This window comes from Trachemys scripta, chromosome 9 (assembly GCF_013100865.1).
Source record: "Trachemys scripta elegans isolate TJP31775 chromosome 9, CAS_Tse_1.0, whole genome shotgun sequence".
Lineage (NCBI taxonomy): Eukaryota > Metazoa > Chordata > Testudines > Emydidae > Trachemys > Trachemys scripta.
In genome coordinates, this window is record NC_048306.1 from 80545221 (window position 1) to 80570461 (window position 25241).

General features: G+C 39.7%; 1 protein-coding gene across 1 annotated transcript in view; it reads left to right on the plus strand.

Annotated features, from left to right (window-relative positions):
• LEKR1 (leucine, glutamate and lysine rich 1) overlaps positions 1–25241 on the plus strand; it is a 121264-nt gene that overhangs the window by 15493 nt on the left and 80530 nt on the right. The gene's annotated exons all lie outside the window — the stretch shown is intronic.

Genomic DNA, 25241 nt, shown 5'->3' on the forward strand with positions numbered 1-25241 from the left:
CACGAAAGCTTATGCCCTAATAAATCTGTTAGTCTTTTAAGGTGCCACCAGACTCCTTGTTGTTTTTGTAGATACAGACTAACACGGCTACCCCCTGATATTCTCATCAATGTAATTGAAAGGATGGGTTTCAGAATGTAAACAGGTTTTGGCTTTCATTCCAGAATCAACCTGAATCAGGTGTAGTTCATACTTGAATACATTTTAGTATTTTAATTTAAATCATAGTTTGATGCATTCCATAGAAGCAAATATTTATTATCTGAATAGTTTAGAGCCAGTCAATAAATTTAAGTGAAAGAAAGGTTAGATTATTTCAGAGAAAGCTATTGACAAAGATGGAAAATACCTTTATTACTGGAGTCATAATTTATCTAAAATTGTTCAAATAAAAATTTAGACTATTATGGTTTTCAGAATAAGGATTTTACATTTCTGAAATTCGTGTACTTACTGCCTTACAATAGGTACAATAATCTGCTAAAGAAAAAACAGAAACCTTGCACTGAAAAGCTTACAATTCAGTTTCTTGAAAAGAATTATTTAGAGCACTGAAACTGATGTGAAATTGGTTAGTACTGCATGCATGTAGTTTTGAAATGGCTTCTAAGTCCTACATGGGAACCCATCTTGCAAACATTTATTGCCATGCATAATGCAAGTTATATTGTGGTAGTCTCATTAACGCGGTGGAAGTTTTCCCTTCATAGGAACTTCAGTAGATTGGCAGTATCAAATGCATAAATATTTCATTTACTGTATTTTATCTGTTAGTTGATTTTGCTTAGTGCCTATATTCATCACCATAGCAGTAATAAAACTGGAGAACCAAATTAACAAGTTCATTCAGTCAGACAGTTATTCTAAAAAAATTAAAGTCTTTTTACATTAAAGGGCATAATCAACTTGAATTCTAGGCAATTTAAAAACATTAGTTACAAGTAGTTTCAGGTACACCCACTGAGTCCTCTTTCCCCAGTTTTTATGGTTCTACTGTCACATTCCCCCCCATTTAAAAAAAAAAGATGGTTTTTCTCTTCCTTGTGACTATGTGAAAACCTAACAAGCAACAGGAGAAGCAGGGAAATTTGACTATACATCTAGTTCTGTAACATATGTTGTTTTCACTATGTTTTATATATCTGTCAGCACTGTACCACTCTCCAGTATTAAACTGATATGGAATGGCTTTAAATTGATAGTTTTGGGTACAGTGATCAAGAGCTGTAAATGTTTCCTTTCTCAATTAATACAAATAGATGAGTCTGCTTTTTCTTCTACCTATTTATCAGCAAGTATTACTTTAAAGCTGAAACCAGAAGCACTAGTTATGAAATTCTGTCCTTTTCATGGGCCCAGAGTGTAGCTTTTGTTCTTGCATCTGCAAACTGATTATTTAATATTGCACCATATATGCCAGCTTAGTTTTGGGAAGGCAGGAGAAAGCTAAACATGGAAACTGTGTTTTAAAGTCTTTTCCTACTTCTGTTCCTGCCTTCATCCTTCTTACCTTTTCTCACACTATTTGTTTGTCCTTTTTTTCCACTTTTCACCCACACAACTATAAATATTTTTTCAGATCTAAGTTCCTAATTATGCACCTTATAGTAGTCCCATCTTGGATATTTGTTGTTGATGAGATAAAGAACTTGGTTTGGTATGGAACTTGTTTGTTGTAGTCATTATAAACAAGTTTCCACAATATGTTGATTTCTTTTTATTTGATACTGTAGGATTGTTGGAGACATACTATATTTTACCTTCCTTCTCTTGCGGATATGCCATTACATGTTTTTTGGTGACCCATCATGACACTAGCAGATTTCTTACCAAAATAATAGTTTACCTCCACTACCCTCTTTTGTAAAAGAAATTCAGTGTTTTTTGGCTTCTCCTAAAACCAAAAGGTTTGAGGAGCTAGTTTCCATTATTTTCTCTCATTTTTCTGCTTCTCTTCCTAACCAGACTTCACTCTATATTCTGTACCACTTCTTGTGCTCTCATTTTCTGTGCTCTTATTTTGACCAAGTATGTATTTTCCAGTTGTAGGTTTATAATATGTTTCTAATCTAAACAGTACCATTTTGTTTATTTAGTTAGCAATAATGTGGTGTTTGTGAAAGGTGAGTATGTGTTGCTGATTTCACTAGGCACTAAGTCCTCTAACCATGTAATAGTATGGCATGAGCCAGCAGCACTGAAAGCTTCCCTGCAATGCTTTACCACTCTACATTGGCACTGTTCTGGAGAGACCATCTTTAGGAGTGAGAGAGTAGTTCTAAGACTTTGTTCAGCCAATCAGGCTAATTCTAAAGACTGTCAGTTGCGGTGGTAGTTTTTGTGAGATGGACTGAAACTGCCAACTCATTACACATTGAGCATTAATGAGCTCTATAATAGTAATAATTTTCAGTTAGAATTCACCTGGAATGTATTGGAAACGCTAGAGAAGAAACATTGAATTGCACTAGTGGCCTACAGGCAAAGCATTCTGTCATCCGTTAACAGTTTTGTGAGCCACCCAAGGAGAGTAATAATTTAACATGACTGTAACATTTGAGATTGAGTTAAAGAACATCTTCAGCAGTCATTGCTAATAAATCTTTAATCCTATAATATGTATGGCCACTCAGAGTTACATAATACACTAGCCTGTAGCCCATTCTGCTTATTGCAGTTTTTTTTTGGTATTGTTTTTCCTTTCTGGGCTCCAAGCTTGGAATAAAGAAGAAATAGATTCTTTGTTTTCTTTGGTTCAAAAACCTTTTTAGAGTGCATTTGCTTCTAATTGTTTTTACAGCCCTGGGCATCAGTTACACAGGGAATAACTGTAACATTTAATGTATTAGCAGATGATGTAGCAGCACATTCTTCTTGCTTAGAGCTGTTTGCTAGAGGTGAACTAAATTTTCCATTTATCAGTATTTTTGTAGCAAAGCTTGAACAGTTAATGAAAATTTCACCAATGCGTTTTCCCCCTCCGGAGGCCTGGCCCATACTATAGGCTTAATTCAAAGTGCACTGGAGTCAAAGGTTATGTCTACACTTGGAGCTGGGGGTAGACAGGCCATTCATCAGGTTTTAAGCTGAATACTCCTCTTTTTCTATGGTTTGTCCCTCCTCCTGTTCAAAACCAGATGTGGTTTTGTCCAGTATCACCGAAGAGGGATGCCATTTTGAAAAGCATGCCGCTCCACACCTGCAGGCATGACTTTCATGTATTTTCACACCAGCAGGGGGTGGGGTTCTTTCAAAATGGCTTTCTCCATGCGTCATGACCTTGCATGCACTGTGTGCTAGGTCGCACCATATGTGCAAGGTCACGCTGGTGGGGGTGGGCCCACTCCCTTCCCGGAAGTACCAGAATGTCCAGTATTCTGGGATGTGGCAGTGGCCATGCTAGCTGGGGGTGTGATTCTCAGCTCAAGTAGACATACTTATTCTAGGTCTGATTGAGCTAGCATGCTAAAAATAGTAGTGTAGCTGCAGTAGCACGGGTAGCAGCAAGCAGTGGCATGGGTCTGGGAGGCTTTGTACTTAGGGCAGCTAGCCCATGCTGCTGCTCACTGCTACCGTGCCTACACTACCATTTTTAGCACACTAGTTCCAAGTGTAGTAGTAGCAAAAGGAAGTTTTCCCCTTGACTCAATGGGGTTTTGATCCAGCTGTATTTGAATAATAAAAATAAATAAGCTATTGTGCCTCGTTAAGTACCTTTTCTAAATATCCCTGCTCTTCTGTTTGTCCTGCTTTTCTCTTGTGATCTATTGCTGCTGACATATTAAGTTGTTACATTTACTGACCACTCAGTGCATTGCCATGGTCCTGGTTTTTGCCTGGGTGAGATGGGGCTGGCTAGAGAATGAGATTTCATCAGTGGCCAAAAATGCCTTTTTAAATTTGTGGTTGGCCAAGAGACTGGATGTGTTTCTCTCAGATACAGACCCCATTCCTTTTTTTGCTTTTAGGTTAGACTACTGTGAGTTGCTCTACCTGTTGGTAACGCAGAGCGCGGTTGGGTGGCGCACCCTCCCTGCCCCCTGTGCAGGCTGGCCTGGGCTTTGCTGTACACCCTCCCAAATGTTCCTCCATGCCCCTCTAGGGGGACGTGTACCACAGCTTGGGGACTACTCCCATAGAGAGAGAGCCATATAAGTACCTAGATCAGGAGTGGGCAATAATTTTTGCAGTGGGGCCACTCCATGAATTTTGGTAAGTCGTCACAGGCTGAACATTTCTACTATATTAATGGAGGGTACGGGGTCTGGGAGGGAGTTTGGGTGCAGGAGGGAGCTATGGGCTGGGGCAGGGGTTGGGGTGCAGGGTCTGGGAGAAAGTTTGGTTGCAGGATGGGGTTCTGACCTAGGGCAGGGGGTTGGGGTGCGGGAGGGTGTAGTATGTGTAGGCTTTGGGCAGTGCAGCAGGGCTCAGGCAGCCTGCCTGCGTGCCATGGCCCCACGCCACTCCCAGAAGCGGCTGTGGCTGGCTGCTGCTGGCATGTCTCTGCGTGCCCCTTGTGGGGAGGGAATCAGCGGGTCTCCGTGCACTGCCTGCAGACAGTTTCTGGCCAATGGGAGCTGTGATGATGGTGCTGGGAGTAGGGGCAGCACATGGAGCTGCCTCCCACTCTGCCAGGGGAGTGCAGAGATGTGACAGCAGCAGCCAGCCATAGTCACTTCTGGGAGCGGTGTGGGGCCATGGCAGGTAGGCAGCCTGCCTGAGCGCCCCGCTGCGCCGCGGGACTCTTAGCAGCCCGGAGATTGTGAATTGGCAGCCAAAGAGCCTGGCGGGCCAGATAGAAATGTTAGATGTGCCGGTCTGTCCCACGGGCCGTATTTTGCCCACACCTGACCTAGATAGATAGAATGAACTAACAATAAAGGGTACATATTATCTCAGATCCTTTTAACCAATGGATGGCTCGCTCTGGAACAGTTATTCCATATTGACACTGGTCCATTGTGGTTACATGTCCGTCTTCAATAGGGAGAATTGCTGGCATATGTATTCCTTTCTGCTTCCATTGAGAGTTACTCTATAGGATTAGGGATAAAAATATTCCTTTTGAAATCACTATACGACTTTTAGTAAATACCATAAGATAGTGGCCTGAGGAAACAAATAATGAAAGATACAAGCATTTAAAAACTAGGCATTAAAATATCGCATAGGGAGAGGGTGGGATTTGTAAATTAAATCTATTGGAGAACTCTGCTTGTGTGTGAATGAGCTGAATATCTTCATATTTGCATAATGATTTAGAGTTCAATGGTCTGTTATATTGAAGCATGACATATTCTGTATTATGCTGACTAGGTGGGATATAACTAGAGGCACTGAACAATCTTCTTTTTCAGAAATTTTGATATGGTAGATTGTCTTTTGTTCTGATTAAATGGAATTTCCAATTAACAGAATATTTCTTTTTAATGATGATACTGCTGTCTAGTGAGCTGCAGAATTGAAGTGAGCTCATCAGATTACTGCACAGTCCTATGGAGCTGGGAAGAGGCACTATTTCTAATATGAAAGGACCTAAGCCTGCTGTTTACACAGTGGCAAGGGCAGCCATGAGAAGTCCAGTATAGCAGCTCAGCATGGATGGAATAAGTTAACAGGAGGTGGGGAAGTATTTCATATATTTCTTATTTGTATGATCACTAAGGAGAGACTTAGAGCTGCTATTAGAGAAGCAAACAGACAAAACTAGCCCAAGACTGAGATTAAATACAAAGGCCTATCATCAGTAAATCGTCAGAGCCCTACTTAAACAGAATTATCAACAGAATTATCATCCTGATTAAGTAGCAGTCTTTATTGTTAAATTAGTATAACTAGGTTTAAGTCAGTTGGTTCTCTGAGAGATACATTCTGGGTACCCACCAACCTGTGTGTAACATGTGTATTTTGGTGACTGCAGTTGTGTGTACTAACTCTTTGTTAAAAATTCGGTACAAGGCAGTTCTCTGTGCTGCATCAGTTTACGTACGTTTAAACTGCATAATGTGATATATTGACCTAACATGCCACATCATGTTATTTTACCAAGCTAACAAATATCCTTTTAACTTAAAGGTAGTGAGTATTTTTCCAGTACTTGTAGTTTGGTGTGAATGGCAGATATTCTGCTATTGCCAATTACAGAGGTAACATAATATAACATGTCCCATGCAATAAAACACATGGTGATACATCATAGCTGATGTAACAGATGCAGTGTAGCTATAATAAATAAGAAATAGTGAATCAGAAAAGTAGTGAATAACAAGAGCAAACATGTATTATAGCAGTCGTTTGAATATTTGTCTCTGGTGACATGCAGTTACTTTGGTCAACAATTGCCTGCTATCAGCATGTCTGACTGCATTTTTAAACAGTGTTTAACCTCTTATGTTTGTCTCATTATTTATTCCTCTGTATGTCTTCTGTGTTCTGAACTGTTCTTACTTTAGATACATAGAGTACTTCTTCCTCTTATATCTTCTTGGTATATCTGAACTGGAAAATCTCTCTTTACGACTGATGTTTTAATCCTGACCAACACTGAGAAGACATTTGTGTGAATTGACCTAAAGCTGAAAGATTTAGTACTGTGCATAAGTTATTTGTAACATTTCATCTGATATGAGTGTATCAGGAACAAATTTTGTGAGTAACTTATTCCATACACATTATGGATGTGTCATAAATAGGAAACTCTCTGGCTACATGGACATGTGATTTTACACGTCTTATCTTACTAAGATGCTGATGGAGGATTCAGCACTCAGGAATACCTTGCAAATTTGCATTTTGTTTACTTAGCTGCATGCCACAAAATGCTGTAGTCCTTATTGCTTTCTTTTGGGAATCCATTTTCTTGATGACCATAATCATGGCTTAAGAGAGAGTCCATTCCAATGTTTCATGATGCATGCATGGCCTTATTATATCTATGATATTTTTGTCATGTATGTCGTCTGCCATGATCCTCATGGAATATAATTAGGCTATCAAGACACTTCTGACTGGCGAAACATAATAGTGTGTCATATGATACTATAACTAGTTTTTGACTTGGACAAACTTTATATGGAGCTGAGATAATGAGGTGTTTATGGGGATGATGGCGTACATGGAAAGTACATTCTGTGGAGTAAAAGTATTGGCCCTGTCTAGCCAGATCTGAAGGGGCAACAGCATGTTGGGAGGAGACGGGGGGGAAGCACTCCCATGGTAAATGAAAAGCAAACAAAAAAGGTCAGGATACAATAAATCCTGCTGCCCTTGTAAAATGCAGAGCTAGTATGAAATTTTTCACTTGCATGCTGTTCTTCTGAAGGGTAGGATTTTGGACCTTAGAGTACTGCATGTGTTTGTACTTATCTAGTATTTGGAAAACCTTTTAGTTGAAATTAAATTAAATTCCCCCATTGGAAACAATCATGAAAACAGCTTTGCTTGATAAATTTGGCAATGGTTTCTTATTTTGTAGATGTTGTGTTGCATATCAGCATGCTGTGCTTGTTCACGTTCAAGAAGGTAAAATTTTGCTTGTTTTGAAATGAGAACCTTAAGCCCCTATGCTTTTCTATTCAGTTTTAAGAATAATTTTTGGTTTCATTAAATTATTTCAGTTGTATCCCTTTTTATGCTAGCATATTTTAAATGAGAAAAAGTAAGTTCAAGAAAAACATCTTGCTGTTGGCAGCAGGTGTGTGAGATCTTATACCGATCCTTTTCGCAGAAGGTATAAAGTTTTATAAAGCAGACTCACCATACTGGTCTCTGAGGATCCTGCACACGTCTGTGTTCAGGCAAAATGAATGTCCCACTAGACTTTTACTTGGCCTCTATAATTTCTCAACCTTCTCTAGTGTCTCTCATAGAAACGAGGCCACCGTTTAGTCCTTAATCTTCACAAAATCATGAACTGTGCCAAATAATAGCAATTTGTATATTATAGTCTTCATCTTTATATCAACCTATGGATTACTAGCCAAAAGGTTTGTCCTACTTAATGCCAATGCTTGAATTGTACCCTGGGTGTGGAGTTTTTGGGATGGGATGGTTGAAGTTTTCCAGAAGTTCAAGACCAACAGCAATTTGAAGGCTAAAAGTAAAAGGACAGGTTTCCCACTTAATCCCTCACTGAGTTTAATGGAAGCAGCTCAGAATTCTTTTGGGGAAGATCCTGCCTTCTCCTCTGTGGCTGCGGAGAGCCCTCCTGGGGCAGGGTTTAAGATACAGCAAGCTAAGGCCTTTTTTACTTCTGTATGAGAGTGTCCACACAGGGGTTTGTGTTTTCATTTATGCAAATTAACTTCACACCTTTTAGTTGATTATCTTAACTTTCCAGAGTGTCCTATGTAGACAAGCCCTATTAGAGTTTGTCAGAGAATATATCCTGACTACATGCCAGTTCTCTTTAAAAAGATACTGACCCCTTATAGAGAGCTTTGAAATACCTTATAGTGGCTGCTCCTGTAGCATATAACTTTCTGTGTTTGTGTTATGAGGTAATTTATCTGCAGTGAGCTTGCTCTTGTTTGCTTCTGCTTCTTATCCCCCAGTAGTCCTCTGTTTTAAATGTCATATTTCAGCATTGAAAAAATGAGTGAGTCAGAGGACTGTGCCGTTAAGTAGGAATAAGAGGCAGATGGACTCCTCCTCTTTCCATGCCACCACAATTAAGAATAAAGAACAAGGCATGAGAAATATATTAAAAAAAGCAGAATTGTTTCTAAATGGAATGCCTTGTTGAAAAACATCAGCAGCTCTGTAAGAAACAAAGAGTCATTGACTGAAGTTTAAAATATGCCTTAGAAAATATACTCAGCTGTTTCTGTCATGCCTTCAAGTTGTGTATGAGGAACATGGGAAGAGTTCCACATCTTTTACTAGGGTAGAGAGTCTCATTGATTGACAAAACACTATAATCACCACTACAATATATTTGTTGGTATTGCATTGATGTGCATCACTTGGTACATAAAAAGAAATAATTTCATAAAGTAAATGAGAGTTCTGCAATGTGATACAGATGTTTCATGTGGGTGTTGGAATTTAGGATGTGGGCGCTCCTTAATGGCTCAATTGTAAAAGACAAATAGATATATTATTTTGCCAAGAAGTGGCACATGGATATAGAATTCAATAAGCACATGTGTTTTGCACAGACCAATTGCCAACAGAACAAAGCAGTGTGGTGCCCCCTTTTCTTCGTAGAGGGAATAAGCATGTGCTCAGTACTATAACTTTTCAAGGCCTTTATTCATACAATTTTACTTCATTGACTTCAGAGGAAAAGGGCATTTGTGTGTTTAGAAGAGGTATGGAATTAACTAAGAAATAGTGTGTTTGACTATTTTTAATGAATCAGTAATATGTGCCAATTTAATAGTGCATATTTTAATCAATCAGGTCATAGCTTTATTAAATATTGCTCTGTAGTATTGGTGTACTGTACCAGCCATCAGAAAACCAGAAAATGGTTTCATATAACAGGTTTTTTTTGTATGATTTTTTTTTAATATTTGCAAAATAATAATCTGTGAATTCTGTTACAGGTGATGATACAGATGGTCTCTGCTTGTCTCTGTTGTTACTCTGAGTGAAATTCACGCCTTGCGCTGGCCCTCTGCACAAGGGTAATGGGGTTTAAATGGGATTTATGTGATGCCAAGGCCTTGTGCTAGTCCTCTGCACAGGGTTGAATTAGGGCCACTTTCATACTTATGAAAATAACAGACAAGAGTTAGATGAGTTCCAGGAAGGGGATAAATTAACACAATGCCCTGGATAGTACTAGAAGATTATGCCCTCTATCTTTGACTGCTAGATTGACTCTTCAAGCTATGAAGAGGTTTGCTTAATTGACAAAATTAAACATTCAGTTCTAATGTTCTAATGTTAGTAAATGAGCAGAACTCATTCATGGGTCCTGCCCTTCAAAGCTGATAACCTCTAGTCTGTAAGGATTTATTCCTCTGTTCAAAAAAGGCTAACGGGTCTAACCTACTTTTCTCCCAAGCTGATTTCCTGCAGTGTGTTTGTTCATCCAAAAGCAGATGTGTTTAGCTGCAACAGTAACTTAATCTGGGTCAGACAAAAGGCATTATTTCGAAGGGATGAAAAACAACTGTCAGTGGAAAGAGTCATGTTAATCTGCAAAACAATTTTGCTTCCTTCCTTACTAAAAATATTAAGTAAAAATAATATTTTAAACTTTTTCATAATTTTGACATCTGAGAATGATCCCACATACTGCAGAAGATTAATGGGATGGAGAAATGGTTACCTACCCTCTAGGTGTTTGAGCAAGTAGTGTTCTTTGAATCTATTTAAAGTAATTTGGAGAGGAATGTGTCTTTTAGTATAAGGTAGAAGGGACTTTTTCCTACTTGAAAAATGTAACCTTAGAAAAGTGCATTCTGTCCATCTATACAATTGATACAGTGATACCTATCACACTGTGGTGTTGTAAGGCTTGCTTAACGTATGTAAAGTGCTTTGAGACCCTTGGAAGACAGGAGCTAGAGAAGTGCAAAGCATTACTCAGATTCATGTTCAATTACTGTAAATTGTGCGTTTTTTAATCTGTCTATGTCCTGTTTTACTGACTGGCTGGAGGGGGCTGGCACAAGCATCTAGTTGATTGCTTTTGGGCCCTGTTGACAAAATTCTTAGCTTTCATCAAAATGAAAAGTTTCTAGCCATCCTTTGCTAAGATTGCCTTGGAGAAGTAAATGAATTGTTCACTGGAGTTGGCATCAACAAGCAGCGAGGCTTTTTCAGCAGGAAGCTGGAGTGGGGAGGATCTAAAAATTCCCTTGACACATACTTAAAAGTGAAGCGAGTCAATTAAGTTTAGGATGTATCCTCTCCCAAATTCTTAGACCAGCCTTGTGTATAGAGGTATGAAAATGATGAACAGGATTAGTTATACTGTGTGTATTGAAGCCAGCAGTTTTGAAGATATAACTAGAAATGCTAAGGTCAGCTCTCCTTGTTAAAACTTTCATCCATTTCTGGGCATTTTTTTAAATCTGAGTTTTAATACCTTCAACTTGATTTTAAACAGTGTCTATATTAGTGGTAAGTAGGGTTGTCAACTGAATTAAGCTAGCTCAGTTGAGCTAACTTAGAAAAAAGGCACCATTTGCCTAGTCTACACAAGGACTCTGAGGCTAGGATTGCTCACTCAGGCCATGCTTCAGGTAGACATGTAACTGGTGTGACAGATGAGCACTCCCGTCGCACATCTGTAACCAGTACCATTCCGAACAAATGTGGCACATGAGAGCTCCCCTCGCATATAGTTCCTGCACCCCTGTCTTGCTGACTGCACCAGCAGTGACAAAGGTGTGTGTGGGATTTGGGGGAAAGCTGCTGCATTGAATGGGACTCTTGCAGCCTGCTTCTTTCTTCCTGTCAGTGCCTGCATCAGTTCTAGACTCAAGTTTCAATAAGTGGAACTGGGAAGAAGTCCTTCAACCCCAAACTGCCTATGGGAAACCCTTGCCTCTTCCTGCTCCCCACACCAACTAGAGGAAACCATGCGCAGCCAGAAAACACCCACCCACTTTGAGAATCAAAATAGATGCAGAGTATGAAGCTGAAGTGGTGTTAGGGAATGGGAGAAATATCAAAGTCAAGGCTCCCCCAAGCCAGTGGCTCACCAGGCTAACATGGTTAGGCACATCAGTTTCATAGTCAGCAGTACACCAGGTAGTGATGTGGCCAGCATCACATCTGACTGTCTTTGAATGCCCTAACCTGATGTATCAGGTTCCCATTTTGCAGCTTGGCGAACTGGGGGTGGCCTTTCAGTGTGAGCCATTATTTTTGAAAACTCATGGCGATCGGGGGAGGTCCCAGATGACTGGAAAAAGGCTAATGTAGTGCCCATCTTTAAAAAAGGGAAGAAGGAGGATCCGGGGAACTACAGGCCAGTCAGCCTCACCTCAGTCCCTGGAAAAATCATGGAGCAGGTCCTCAAGGAATCAATTATGAAACATTTAGAGGAGAGGAAAGTGATCAGGAACAGTCAGCATGGATTCACGAAGGGGAAGTCGTGCCTGACTAACCTAATTGCCTTCTATGATGAGATAACTGGCTCTGTGGATGAGGGGAAAGCAGTGGATGTGTTATTTCTTGACTTTAGCAAAGCTTTTGATACGGTCTCCCACAGTATTCTTGCCACCAAGTTAAAGAAGTATGGGCTGGATGAATGGACTGTAAGGTGGATAGAAAGCTGGCTAGATCGTCGGGCTCAACGGGTAGTGATCAATGGCTCCATGTCTAGTTGGCAGCCGGTTTCAAGTGGAGTGCCCCAAGGGTCGGTCCTGGGGCCGGTTTTGTTTAATATCTTCATTAATGATCTGGAGGATGGTGTGGACTGCACTCTCAGCAAGTTTGCAGATGACACTAAACTAGGAGGCGTGGTAGATACACTAGAGGATAGGGATCGGATACAGAGGGACCTAGACAAATTAGAGGATTGGGCAGAAAAAAACCTGATGAGGTTCAACAAGGACAAGTGCAGAGTCCTGCACTTAGGACGGAAGAATCCCATGCACTGCTACAGACTAGGGACCGAATGGCTAGGTAGCAGTTCTGCTGAAAAGGACCTAGGGGTCACAGTGGACGAGAAGCTGGATATGAGTCAACAGTGTGCTCTTGTTGCCAAGAAGGCTAACGGCATTTTGGGCTGTATAAGTAGGGGCATTGCCAGCAGATCGAGGAACGTGATCGTTCCCCTTTATTCGACATTGGTGAGGCCTCATCTGGAATACTGTGTCCAGTTTTGGGCCCCACACTACAAGAAGGATGTGGAAAAATTGGAAAGAGTCCAGCGGAGGGCAACAAAAATGATTAGGGGTCTGGAGCACATGACTTATGAGGAGAGGCTGAGAGAACTGGGATTGTTTAGTCTCCAGAAGAGAAGAATGAGGGGGGATTTGATAGCAGCCTTCAACTACCTGAAGGGGGGTTCCAAAGAGGATGGAGCTCAGCTGTTCTCAGTGGTGGCAGATGACAGAACAAGGAGCAATGGTCTCAAGTTGCAGTGGGGGAGGTCCAGGTTGGATATCAGGAAAAACTATTTCACTAGGAGGGTGGTGAAAGACTGGAATGCGTTACCTAGGGAGGTGGTGGAGTCTCCTTCCTTGGAGGTTTTTAAGGCCCGGCTTGACAAAGCCCTGGCTGGGATGATTTAGCTGGGAATTGGTCCTGCTTTGAGCAGGGGGTTGGACTAGATGACCTCTTGAGGTCCCTTCCAACTCGGATATTCTATGATCAAGGGAGACTGAAACCTACAACTTTCAGGATTGAGGTCGAGCAACTTAACCACTGAGCCGCCACATCTTTAAAAAAGTATGGAGAAGTATGGAGTTTATTAATGTTGGGAGGGTGCGGGGGGGGGGGCAAGGGGGGAGGGGAGAAGAGTATTCCTGCAGGAAATCTCCTATGTATCACCAACTGAGATTTATTTATGTATTTATTTATTTATTTTCAAATCATTCTGTGGCCTGCTTAATGTTCAGTTAAGAATGTTAGAACTATTATACTGGATTAAACCAATGGCCCATCTAGCCCAGTATCCTGTCTCTGACAGTGGCTAGACCAAAGCTTCAGGAGGAACTATATAGAAAAGGGCAGGTGGATTGATCCATCCCTGTTTTCCCCTCCCTTCTGGCAGTCAGAGGTTGAGGGTCACCATGAACATGGGGTTGCATCCCTGACCATCTTGGCTAATAAAAATTGATGGACCTATCCTTCATGAATACACCTAGTTCTTTTTTGAACCCAGTTATACTTTTAGCCATCACAACATCTCACAGCAATGAGTTTCACAGATTAATTGTGCATTGTATTAAAAAGTACTTCCTCTTGTTTGTATTAAATGGGCTGCTTATTAATTTCATAGAGTAACCTCTGGTCTTTGTATTGTGGGAAAGGATAAATAACACTTTTCTGTTCACTTTTTCCACACCATTCATGATTTTATAGACCTCTATATAACCCTCTTACTCATCTCTTTCCTAAGATGAGCAGCCCTGATCTTTGTAGTCTCTCGTCATATGGAAGCCATTCCATGTCCTGGATCATCTTTGTTGTCCTCTTCTAAACCTTTTCCAGTTCCACTGTTTTTATATATATATTGATCTTTCTGTATGCCCTCTTTATTTCCATTGCTAGTTTTTTATATTATGCTATCGGTGTCACAGTTATAGCATGAAAAATAGGTTACCACCAGGAAAGGAGTTACAGCAACATTCCTGCAAAATTTTAGGCATTCCCCTTTGTTCTTGCTTACATTTCTCTAGAAAATAAAAGCATATTATGTAAATGCATGAAATCATACAGTTGAAAAGATGCTGGTCATTTAGTTCACCTCCTTCAGTGCTGGTTCATTCCTCACAGTACACATTAGTTGTTTTTCCAATCAGTTATTTAAATGATTCAAGTGATGTAACTTAGGCTTTTCATGGCCTGTTCCACCTCCTGCTATCACAGGAATTCATGAGCTATATACCCACAAGACCCTAACATATTATTGTTGCTTAGCATTCCAGAGGAAGAAAAAAACATCCTTGCTAATACACTGTGGAGGGCAATCCCCATATTTAAATGATGTATGTAATGCTATTTTTACCCAGAGATACCAGAGTTGCATATAAGAGACAACAAAATACTGCTTTATAAAAATGTCTCATACAGTAGCTTGATTGTGGACATTCAGAAATTGATACAGAAGAGAACTTTTAATGTGTTTAATATTCTTTGTTTCTTGGTATACTTTGTGAAACTCTGTATAATCCAAATTCAGACTTTTATTTTAATATCCTTGCTACAGGTACACAGTGTCAACTGCATGTTACAAATGGAGTAATTTTTTGTTTGTTCATATTGTAGGATCAAGTCAAAACTGCATTTTGTCAAAAATATTATGATATTTCTCCAATAGTATAATGGTCAGATAGTTTGTTACACTGAGTTGTTGTTGATTTTCTGACTGCTCTTTTATTGAAATGATATGTGTGTGTTTGGGAGAGGGGAATTAGACAGAGGAAGGAGCATCTCTGGCCACTTGGAGAAGGGGCCAGATTGATATTTATTAGTGGGTTCAATTTAGTCCTAGCATCTCTCTCTCTCCCACTTCCTGAGCATCTTTCTTCCACTTCCATCCTTGACTTTCCCTTGAGCTTAGCCCACCTGTATCATTGTGGGGAAGCAGGGTGGTGGTGACTCAAAGAAGCAGCTGGGGATGAAACTTCTCAGCATACAGCTCAGAAGTGACTTCATACTGAAGAGCTAGGAAGTAAGGTGAATTGAAGGCATAAAGCTCATTGCACATTGAGGGGACTAGAAAGGGAGTTGGAGACTTCATTTACTAGCTCAGTGCTGCAGACCCTGTGAGAATGTTTATTTCTTTAAAAACTTTCTTTCCAATAAAATTATATAGAGAATAATTTCTTATGTTATTTTAAAAACCATTAATTTGTTACCAAATTTGACCTGACTATGTCTCTTTAAAGCTGCTTTGGGAAACTTTTCTTTGATATTGCTGGCTTGTGTTCAGTTAAACTCCCATTTAAAGTTGCCATAACACTTTCTGTTGCATATAATTCTCAAGCCTTTTATAATGATGGAGTATTGACACTGTAATTTGTTAATTTTCAAAATAATATACTGAGCTGGACTCTCCTCTTGTACCATTCTTACCATGGTATAACTCCATTGACTTCAGTGGAGTTACTCCTAATTTATACTGGTGTGGGAAGAAAATCAGGCTGATATTTTTCAAATTGAATGTACTACTGGTGAAAGATGCTTAGACTCTGAAGGCCTTTGTTCCTCTGCAGAACAGGTTGAGAACAGGTAGTGTCAATGCAGTTTTCTCTTGACAATCCCACCATTGTATTATAATCCTGTTCTGGAGGCTCATGTCTAAGGGGAAGAAGGTTATTCAGTTTCTGGGCCCACTAAATTTTTTTACCTCTGTCAAGACTGCAAAGAAGAGTGTCAATTAGTGCCAATTGTGAGTTGATTATCAGTCCACACAGCAATGGATGAAGACGACCAATTCATTTCACATAGACCACTGAACATTTGTCAAGATATTACCTTAATTTACAGTCAGACTGGGTCAGATGTGAACCAGCAACACAGAAGTGAAAGATTTCATATACCAGTACATTACCAATCTCCTAAATCATCTAGCTCAACATCTATGGATTAAGTTAAACAGATCACTGAAAAAGCATTATTGGAAGTAGTTTGTGAATAGGTCTGTCAGAAATATGCTTCAGTTTTTGTGACATGTACAAGGTATATATTCTACACCCAATTAACAAATTAAATATTAGCTTCTTCATATTTGTAGATAAGTCTGCATATGTAAGTGAAAGAGACCATGTAGAAATGAAAACGATGTAGAGAATGCACAATCAATCATATCTACTAATAACATTAGGAAGGGGCTATTGACCATTAGTACTACTTCAGGACATATCAGTTTGCACCGAAGAGTCCCTTGCAAATACTTCTCTGCTTTTTCATAATATTCTTTTAGTTGTTGGCACCAGTTGTTAACATGTCACGTGTGGCTCCCACTCAGTGCAGACTTCCTCCTGTGTTCAGCATGAACATATGTTAGTTGTGAAGAAAAGATGTTCAGTTTCACAGTTTATTGAAATGTAAGAATGTAGAAGGGAGCACTGTGTTCTCAAGATTCTCTTTTAGTGCCAGGAGTTAATGATCCATTGAGCTCTGTAGGTCTCTGTGGTCCCTCATGCTAATGATGGCTAAATTAACAATTTTATTCTCCTCCCCCCGCACCCCATCAATAATGGGAGACAGTGTGCAACTATTCAGATTGAACCCCAGCAGGAGGTATAATTATACTTTTTATCCATTAAAGTAGGCCTCCTGATAGCCACTATCTCCAATCAGATTGAGTTTTTTTATTTTTAAAATTGGGAGCTTTTTCCTAACGAGATCCAGTATAGTACTTTTAATTCAGACAGGTAGTCCGTATAACCATTAAAGCATTAATTCCTAAGTAACTTCAAGAAATATTTATCTTTCAATTAAACATCAAAGTCCAGTCTGCAATGACAATCTCAGGACACAGTAGTCATGGCTCCCATATTGAGAGCTGTTAGATAGCCACATAGTCATCAATACAAAAATTCACCAAATTCTGCATATTCATCCAATCTTAGTTGGTCTGGTCCCTTGGTATAACTAAGGGTATGTCTGTACAATGCCATGCCCAAGCTAGCCTACCTTAGCAAGTTGAATCTAGTGTGGATAACAGTAACTGAAGAAATGCAATGCAGGCTTCAGCACAAACCTGGGTACATACTGGGCTTGCTAGCCTGCTTTGAAACTCGCATTACCTTATATTCCCTGCTATTGTTACAAGTGCTAGGTGGATTCAGGCTAGCTTGGGTAGACTAGTCCATGTAGGTTTCGCTCTGTAAGCACACTCCTAGCCTAACATGAAAATAGGGAAATATAACCTAGATGGAGCTACTATAAGGTGGGTGCATAACTGGTTGGAAAAGCATTCCCAGAGAGTAGTTATCAGTGGTTCAGTCATGCTGGAAGGGCATAACGAGTGGGATCCTGCAGGGATCGGTTCTGAGTCCCGTTCTGTTCAATATCTTCATCAATGATTTAGATAATGGCATAGTGACTACACTTATAAAGTTTGCGGATGATACCAAGCTGGGAGGGGTTGCAAGTGGTTTGGAGGGTAGGATTAAAATGCAAAATGATCTGGACAAACTGGAGTAATGGTCTGAAGTAAATAGGATGAAATTCAATAAGGACAAATGCAAAGTTCTCCACTTAGGAAGGAACAATCAGTTGCACGCATACAAAATAGGAAATGACTGCCTAGGAAGGAGTCTGGGGAACATAGTGGATCACAAGCTAAATATGAGTCACCCGTGTAACACTGTTGCAAAAAAAGCAAACATCATTTGGGATGTATTAGCAGGAGTATTGTAAGCAAGACACGAGAAGTAATTCTTTTGCTCTACTCTGTGCTGACTAGGCCTCAACTGGAGTATTGTGTCCAGTTCTGGGCACCACATATCAGGAAAGGGGTGGATAAATTGGAGAAAGTCCAGAGAAGAGCAACAAAAATGATTAAAGGTCTAGAAAATATGACCTATGAGGGAAGATTGAAAAAATTGGGTTTGTTTATTCTGGAGAAGAGAAGACTGAGGGGAGACATAACAGTTTTCAAGTACATAAAAGGTTGTTACAAGGAGGAGGGAGAAAAATTGCTCTTCTTAACCTCTGAGGATAGGACAAGAAGCAATGGGCTTAAATTGCAGCAAGGAAGGTTTAGGTTGGACATTAGGAAAAACTTCTTAATTGTCAGAGTGGTTAAGCGCTGGAATAAATTGCCTAGGGAGGTTGTGGAATCTCCATAATTGGGGATTTTTAAGAGCAGGTTAGACAAACACCTGTCAGGGATGGTCTAGATAATACTTAGTCCTGCCTTGAGTGCAGGGGACTGGACTAGATCAGTGCTTCTCAAAGTCGGTCCACCGCTTGTTCAGGGAAAGCCCCTGGCGGTCTGGGCCAGTTTGTATATCTGCTGCGTCCGCAGGTTCGGCCGATCGCGGCTCCCTACTATTGGAGTGGAAAATATTTCATCATCATATGATATAAATACAGCATCTGTTTTTTTTTTTTTTTTTCCTCAAATACAGAACGGAATTATTTATTGAAAACTTCTGCTTTATTATTGACAGTTCTACCATGTATATCTAGTAATGGACCAATACCACTATTAGCATTATTTTGTTCCTAATATACTTTAAAAATTTCACTGTATTGTCTTTAACTCTGCTGGTCACAGACTTCTTCTAATGTGTGTTTTGCTTCCTTATCTATTTTCTACACTTCCTAGCTTCTAATGTATATTAATTGCTACCAACTTCCCCTTTTTTCCATTTGATAGATTTTGTTTTTTAATTTTATATAGCTGCTTTGACTTCCAATCAAAGCCAAGCTGATGTTTTAACCAGTGTAGCCTCCTTTCTTGACTATGGGATTGTGGCTTTTTGTGCATCTTATAAAATGTTCTTAAACAATTTCCAACTAGTATTCAAATTTTTCTGTTTAAATTCATTTGCCCAGGTGATTTAGCTCATAATTGTGTTAAACTTTGTGTGAAATTGGCCTCTTTAAAGCACCCAATACATATATTACTGGTTTGAACTTTATTCTCTTTGAATGTAACAAATGTAATCAAATCATAATCACTTGCACCTAAGTAACCACTATTTTTTAGTTCGGAAATTCGTTCTTTATCTGTCAATATGAGGCCTAATATAGGATTCCCTGTATTGGATGCAACACTTCTTGAGTTAGGAAATTGTCTCATATATACTTCTTAGAAATTCCAAGAATGTTTTAGTACTGGCAGCATGAGAACTCCAGTATGTGTCACTCAAATTGAAGTCTCCCTTGAAGATGCAGATTGTAAAAATCAAATTATCTATTTATTATTATTGTTTTATTATTTGAATGACAGTAGTCTCTACAGGCCCCAGTCAGGAATTGGTGATAGACACTATGCAAACACTGTAATGCAGGTAGGTATACCCATTTCCCAAACCATTCTGCTACTGTACTTCAACAGTGACTTATGATACCCTGTCATGGCTCCCATAAATGGAAACTGCAAGCTGTAATTACATGGAATTTTGTGTGTACACTAGTAGCTATGTTGAGACCATCAGACTCATTTCGTTTGTGATCTGAACTGATTTAAATCCATGTCCCAAGTGGTTAACTGGGTATGTCACATAGACCCTGAGGACTTTTAACAAATTTTATGTACTTTTTTTTTTAACTAAACTTTTTAGAATGTACACATGGTAACATGTCTTGTTTTTCTTTTACTGTTTTTCTTTTTAATATGGAGACATTTATTAAAAATAATGTACTTCATATGCAGAACAAAATTACTCACTGTGTGGAAATGAAAGAGGGGGGAAAAAACAATGAATTTGAACTTTACATGAAGTAATGAGATTTTCATTGCTGATAAAAATAACAGCATTGTATGCTAGCACAGTTGAATCCTGCTGTGCAGCAACATTTGATTTACATTTGCAAACCTCTGGGAAAGGATGGTAACAGGAGTAGGTGACTGAACAAAGATTAAATTAAATTAGTCATTTGTGTGTGAATTCCTTTGCTCGAAGCCTGAGTATATTTATTTGACTATTTTGTATTTGTTTTTTAACTTTGATTTAATCATTTACAAGTAGAAATCTTTTGAGTGTCTCAGTTACTTTTTTTTCTGTAAAGTAATGGACATATTAGACATTTGAAAAAAGCTTTGAGGATTTTTAAAAGAGAAACTTATGTATTTCATATTATATGGGCCCAGTCTTGCAACCCTTAGTTAGGCAAAAATCCCATTGAAATCAGCTTGAGTTTTGCATGAGAGAGGACTGTAAATTCAGACCTTTTAGCAGGACCAGCCTTACGTATTTTTAAACAGTGTTAGAATCTTCTAAGGGTGTCAGTTTCTTCGGTTCTCATCCTCCCTCACTTCCTCAAGATGAGACTGTCTCTCTCACCTGATCAATCTTATAAAAAAAAGAAACATTTTTTTGTTAGCGTCTCATGATCCTACTACTACAGAGGCCAAGGGATAAGGGACATCATGAGCGACTGTGCTGTTCTCATGTCTCCTGTACCCTTCTGCCCTTTTAGTATTTTCTGTGCAAATGCAATTTCTTGTAGATTTTTTTTTTTTTTTTTGCTAAAGAAGTGTTTGTTTATGAATAGCTTCAAGTCAGAGCACAAGCAAGATTTAGATCAGTGGTTCTCAAACTGTGGGTCAGGACCCCAAAGTGGGTTGTGACCCCATTAAAATGGGATTGCCAGGGCTGGCATTAAATTTGTTGGGGCCTGGGGCTGAAGCTCAAGCCCTACCACCTGGGGGCCGAAGCACACGCGCTTCCACCCTGGGTGGTGGGGCTCAGGTTACAGGCCACCTGCCTGGGGCTGAAGCCCTTGGGCTTGGGCTTTCGCCTCCGCCCTGGACAGTGGGGCTTTGGCTCTGGCCCCCCACGCTGGGGGGTGGGACTCGGGCAGACTCAGGCTTCAGTCCCCCCCTCCTGGGATCATGTAGTAATTTTTCTTTTGTCAGAAGCGGGTCGCAATGCAATGAAGTTTGAGAACCCCTAAATTAGATGTAACTGAACTGCTTATTACGCTCTGCATAGCACACCCGCTTGACTCGAGTCACACGACTATCTGAGTAAAGCAAAAGCACAGTCTTAAATTACTCTGTTAGTTTTCTCTTTTAAAAGAAATTTGTAACAATAGATATTTGTGAAGCTGTTTTTATAGTTACATCAGTTACACACAGCATGTACAATTAAGAATGAAAGATTTGTTGCTTGCCATTTGTTTGAATATTTGATTTACTGAGGATATAGAATTTTAAAGACCTACTGTCATCTCATGGAAAAATAGATAAAATGGTATTCAGTCTGTTTCCCACCCACCCTCCCCCATGTTTATTAGGACATTAGCGGTAAAAAGCATCTTTATTTTCTTTATAGTCAATCTATTTTTATTTCTATTGCTTATTCTTTCCTTGAATTGTAATCATTTGCTTGTGGCATCATAATTTAGTTGGTATGGAGATTATTCTGGTTATGTTTTCTTATTTCATAACTAGGAAGATGCAAAATAACAATGTATACATTCTTTGAGATACCACGTAAGACCTGATTGTGCCATTCTTATTCAAGCAAAATAGGAAACTTCAGTGGAACTTTTGTGTGATTGAGGGCATGCAGGATAGAGTCTCGGCTCAAAATTGAATAAGACTGGCCAGTAATTGACAGACTCCCTCTTCTAGTTCTAATAATACCAGCCCAGTGTATGACTTCACTGTGGGTCAGTATGGAATATCATTTTTCACAGGCTTGTATAGGCAACAAAAAATAATTAAGTCTAAATGAGAGATACTTGCTAAGGATGGTCCTCTGGGCATTCAGCTAAAACTGATAGCTTTACTGAAAAATAAAGATGGAATCAGTAGCCATACAGAATAGATTATAAATTCAAAGGGCATTTGTTGGAAAAGGACATTTAAAGCTAAACAGAAATAGGATTTTTAAGGGAAAGCTACTTGCTAGTGTTAGCAAGACAAGCTAAATATCCAGCAAAAAATGCTTAGCAGGTATCTGTGCACATTTCCAGGGCAGTGAGGGGAGATTTCCACAGTTGCAGGCTGTGTTGCAACTGTCTCTGAGTAAATAAACCTTAGTCTCCAGCATAGTTAGTCTAGCTCTTTTCATGAGCAATAAATTTCATTGAAAGATTAATAAAATAAAATATATAAAAGTCCTCCCTGTCACTTGGGTACTGAACTAAAGTGTGTCAAAGAATGTAATCTCCTTTTCAATCTGAAATAAACTGAGCAGATGCCGATATTATTCATATCCTGGAAAGCAGAGGCAGTGAGCTTCATGTTTCCTTTTTGAATAAGTTAGCATTCTCGTCCTGCTCTGGTTTCTCCCTATCTTTCCTGTATAAAAATAAATAAACACTGAATTCTTTCTGGTGCAGAAACAACGAGGAGTCCTTGTGGCATCTTAGAGACTAACAAATTTATTTGGGCATAAGCTTTCGTGGGCTAAAACCCACCGAAGTGGAAAATACAGTAGGCAGGTATAAAAATACACAGCACATGAAAAGATGGGAGTTGCCTTACCAAGTCGGGGGTCCGTGCTAATGAGCCAATTCAATTAAGCTGGAAGTGGCCTGTTCTCAACAGTTGACAAGAATGGGTGAATACCAAGGGAAGGAAAATCACTTTTGTAGTGCTAATGAAGCCGATGCAATCAAGGTGGCCCATTTCAAACAGTCGACAAGAAGGTGTGAGTATCAGCAGAGGGAAATTACTTTTTGTAATGACCCATCCACTCCCAGTCTTTATTCAGGCTTAATTTGATGGTGTCCAGTTTGCAAATTAATTCCAGTTTTGCAGTTTCTCTTTGGAGTCTGTTTTTGAAGTTTTGTTGTTGAATAATTGCTACTTTTTAAGTGTTGAGTGTCCAGGGAGATTGAAGTGTTCTCCTACTGGTTTTTGAATGTTCTAATTCTTGATGTCTGATTTGTGTCCATTTATTCTTTTGCATAAAGACTGTCCGGTTTGGCCAATGTACATGGCAGAGGGGCATTGCTGGGACGTGATAGCATATATCACATTGGTAGATGTGCAGGTGAACGAGTTCCTGATGGTGTGGCTGACGTGGTTAGGTCCTATTCTGCTGAGCTGCATTGGCTGCAACTTGTATACACAGACGAGAATTGTTAGTGGATCTGCTCCCTGCAGATACAGATTCAGCTCACAAGTAAACAGGGATGTTTGCCAAAGACACTCTTTTCACAAAGTAAGAAGACTTCTAAAGTTTTGCTTTGTGCTGGAATATACCTGGTTAATTGATTTAATTGCTACATTCTTGCTTCTTAGCACTGAAAGCTTTATATCATTGGCGTCCACAAGCAAAATGTTTTATAACTGGAGCCTTTGATCTTTGGAAGTGCTTAACTGCCAGTCAGATTGTGAGTCTCTTAGGCCTTGGCTACACTTACCAGCTAGTTCGACGGCTGGAAATCGAAGTTCTGGGTTCGACTTATCGCGTCTAGTCTGGACGCGATAAGTCGAACCCGGAAGTGCTTGCCGTCGACTGCGGTACTCCAGCTCGGCGAGAGGAGTACCGCGGAGTCGACGGGGGAGCCTGCCTGCCGCGTGTGGACCAAGGTAAGTTCGAACTAAGGTACTTCGACTTCAGCTACGTTATTCACGTAGCTGAAGTTGCGTACCTTAGTTCGAATTGGGGGGGGGTAGTGTAGACCAAGCCTTATTTAAGCAAGTGGTACTAGTGGGAATGAAGTTAATGAAACTACTCATGTAACTGCTCAACAACGTGAGTAAGGGACTCACAATCTGGGAGGAGGAGTCAAAATCAGTAAAAATTTATTCTTTGAGAGTTTACTTTGGAGTGAGTGAGGGGAATGTGGTTGGTTTCTTTATTCATTTCATTGCCTTTGTGATTTTAACTTTTTAAGCACCTGATTTTGAGTTTGCTGCTCTCCTAAGCAACTTACTATGTCTGCTCATTATTTTGGCCTTTGGTGGACCTTACACAAGTTAATAATGCCATGATTTCATTTTGAATAAATATCATTATACCTTCTGTGGCAATATTAAAAGGTTTGATTTTAACAGTATTATTAGCAGTGTTCAAATTCTGTGCAGTACTGAATATATAAGGACTAAAGAATGTAACGTAGAGTACTAATATTTATTCTGAGTTGTTAGTAAGAGACTGAACATCTTGGGGGAAAAAATATATTTAACAAGTAAGCTGGTTCTGATCTTTTAGACCTAGCTAGATGCAAAATGAAGCTAAGGATCCTGGAAGGTTCTAGAATGCTAAGATGGTGGTTGTTGCCACAGAGGCAGCTATTCCTTGTCCTCCCCAGGGTATAGGCATAGGAGCACATAGAGGGGGAGATATGTTGAAGCCTTGTGTTTGACACAGTTCCAGCTTGTTGTTTGGGTTTTTGCCTTATTTCCCCCGCTCCACTTTGGTATTATTTACCTCATTTGTCATTTCCTCCCTTCATCTTTCCTCCCCTCCCTGCCACTTTTGCCCACTCTCATCTCAAATTGAGGGGAGGGATAGCTTAGGTAGTTTGAGCATTGGCCTGCTAAACCCAGGGTTGTGAGTTCAATCATTGAGGGGACCACTTAGAGATCTGGGGCAAAAATCAGTACTTGGTCCTGCTAGTGAAGGCAGGGGACTGGACTCAATGATCTTTTGAGGTCCTTTCCAGTTCTATGAGACAAGTATATCTCCATATATTTTATTTTATTTATTTTTAAATTTTATTCATGATATATTGGGAGCACTTCAAGGCTTTTCTTTGGGTTTTTTTATTCTGTTTCAGCTGTCTTCATTGCCAAAAAAGGTATTGGTTTTTACAGCAAAATAACGAACTCGTGTTAATTATCTCACTGTAAAATCCTAGCAGCAACAAGGCACAGGCAGTGATGTTTATCACGATGTAGCTAGACAAGGTCAACGCTATATCTCCCACCTGCATATGAGCTCTTTTAAGCCTGGTCTACACTACACAATTTTGTTGACAAAGTCAGGTTTCTTCGACACAACAGTGGAGTATGCACACCA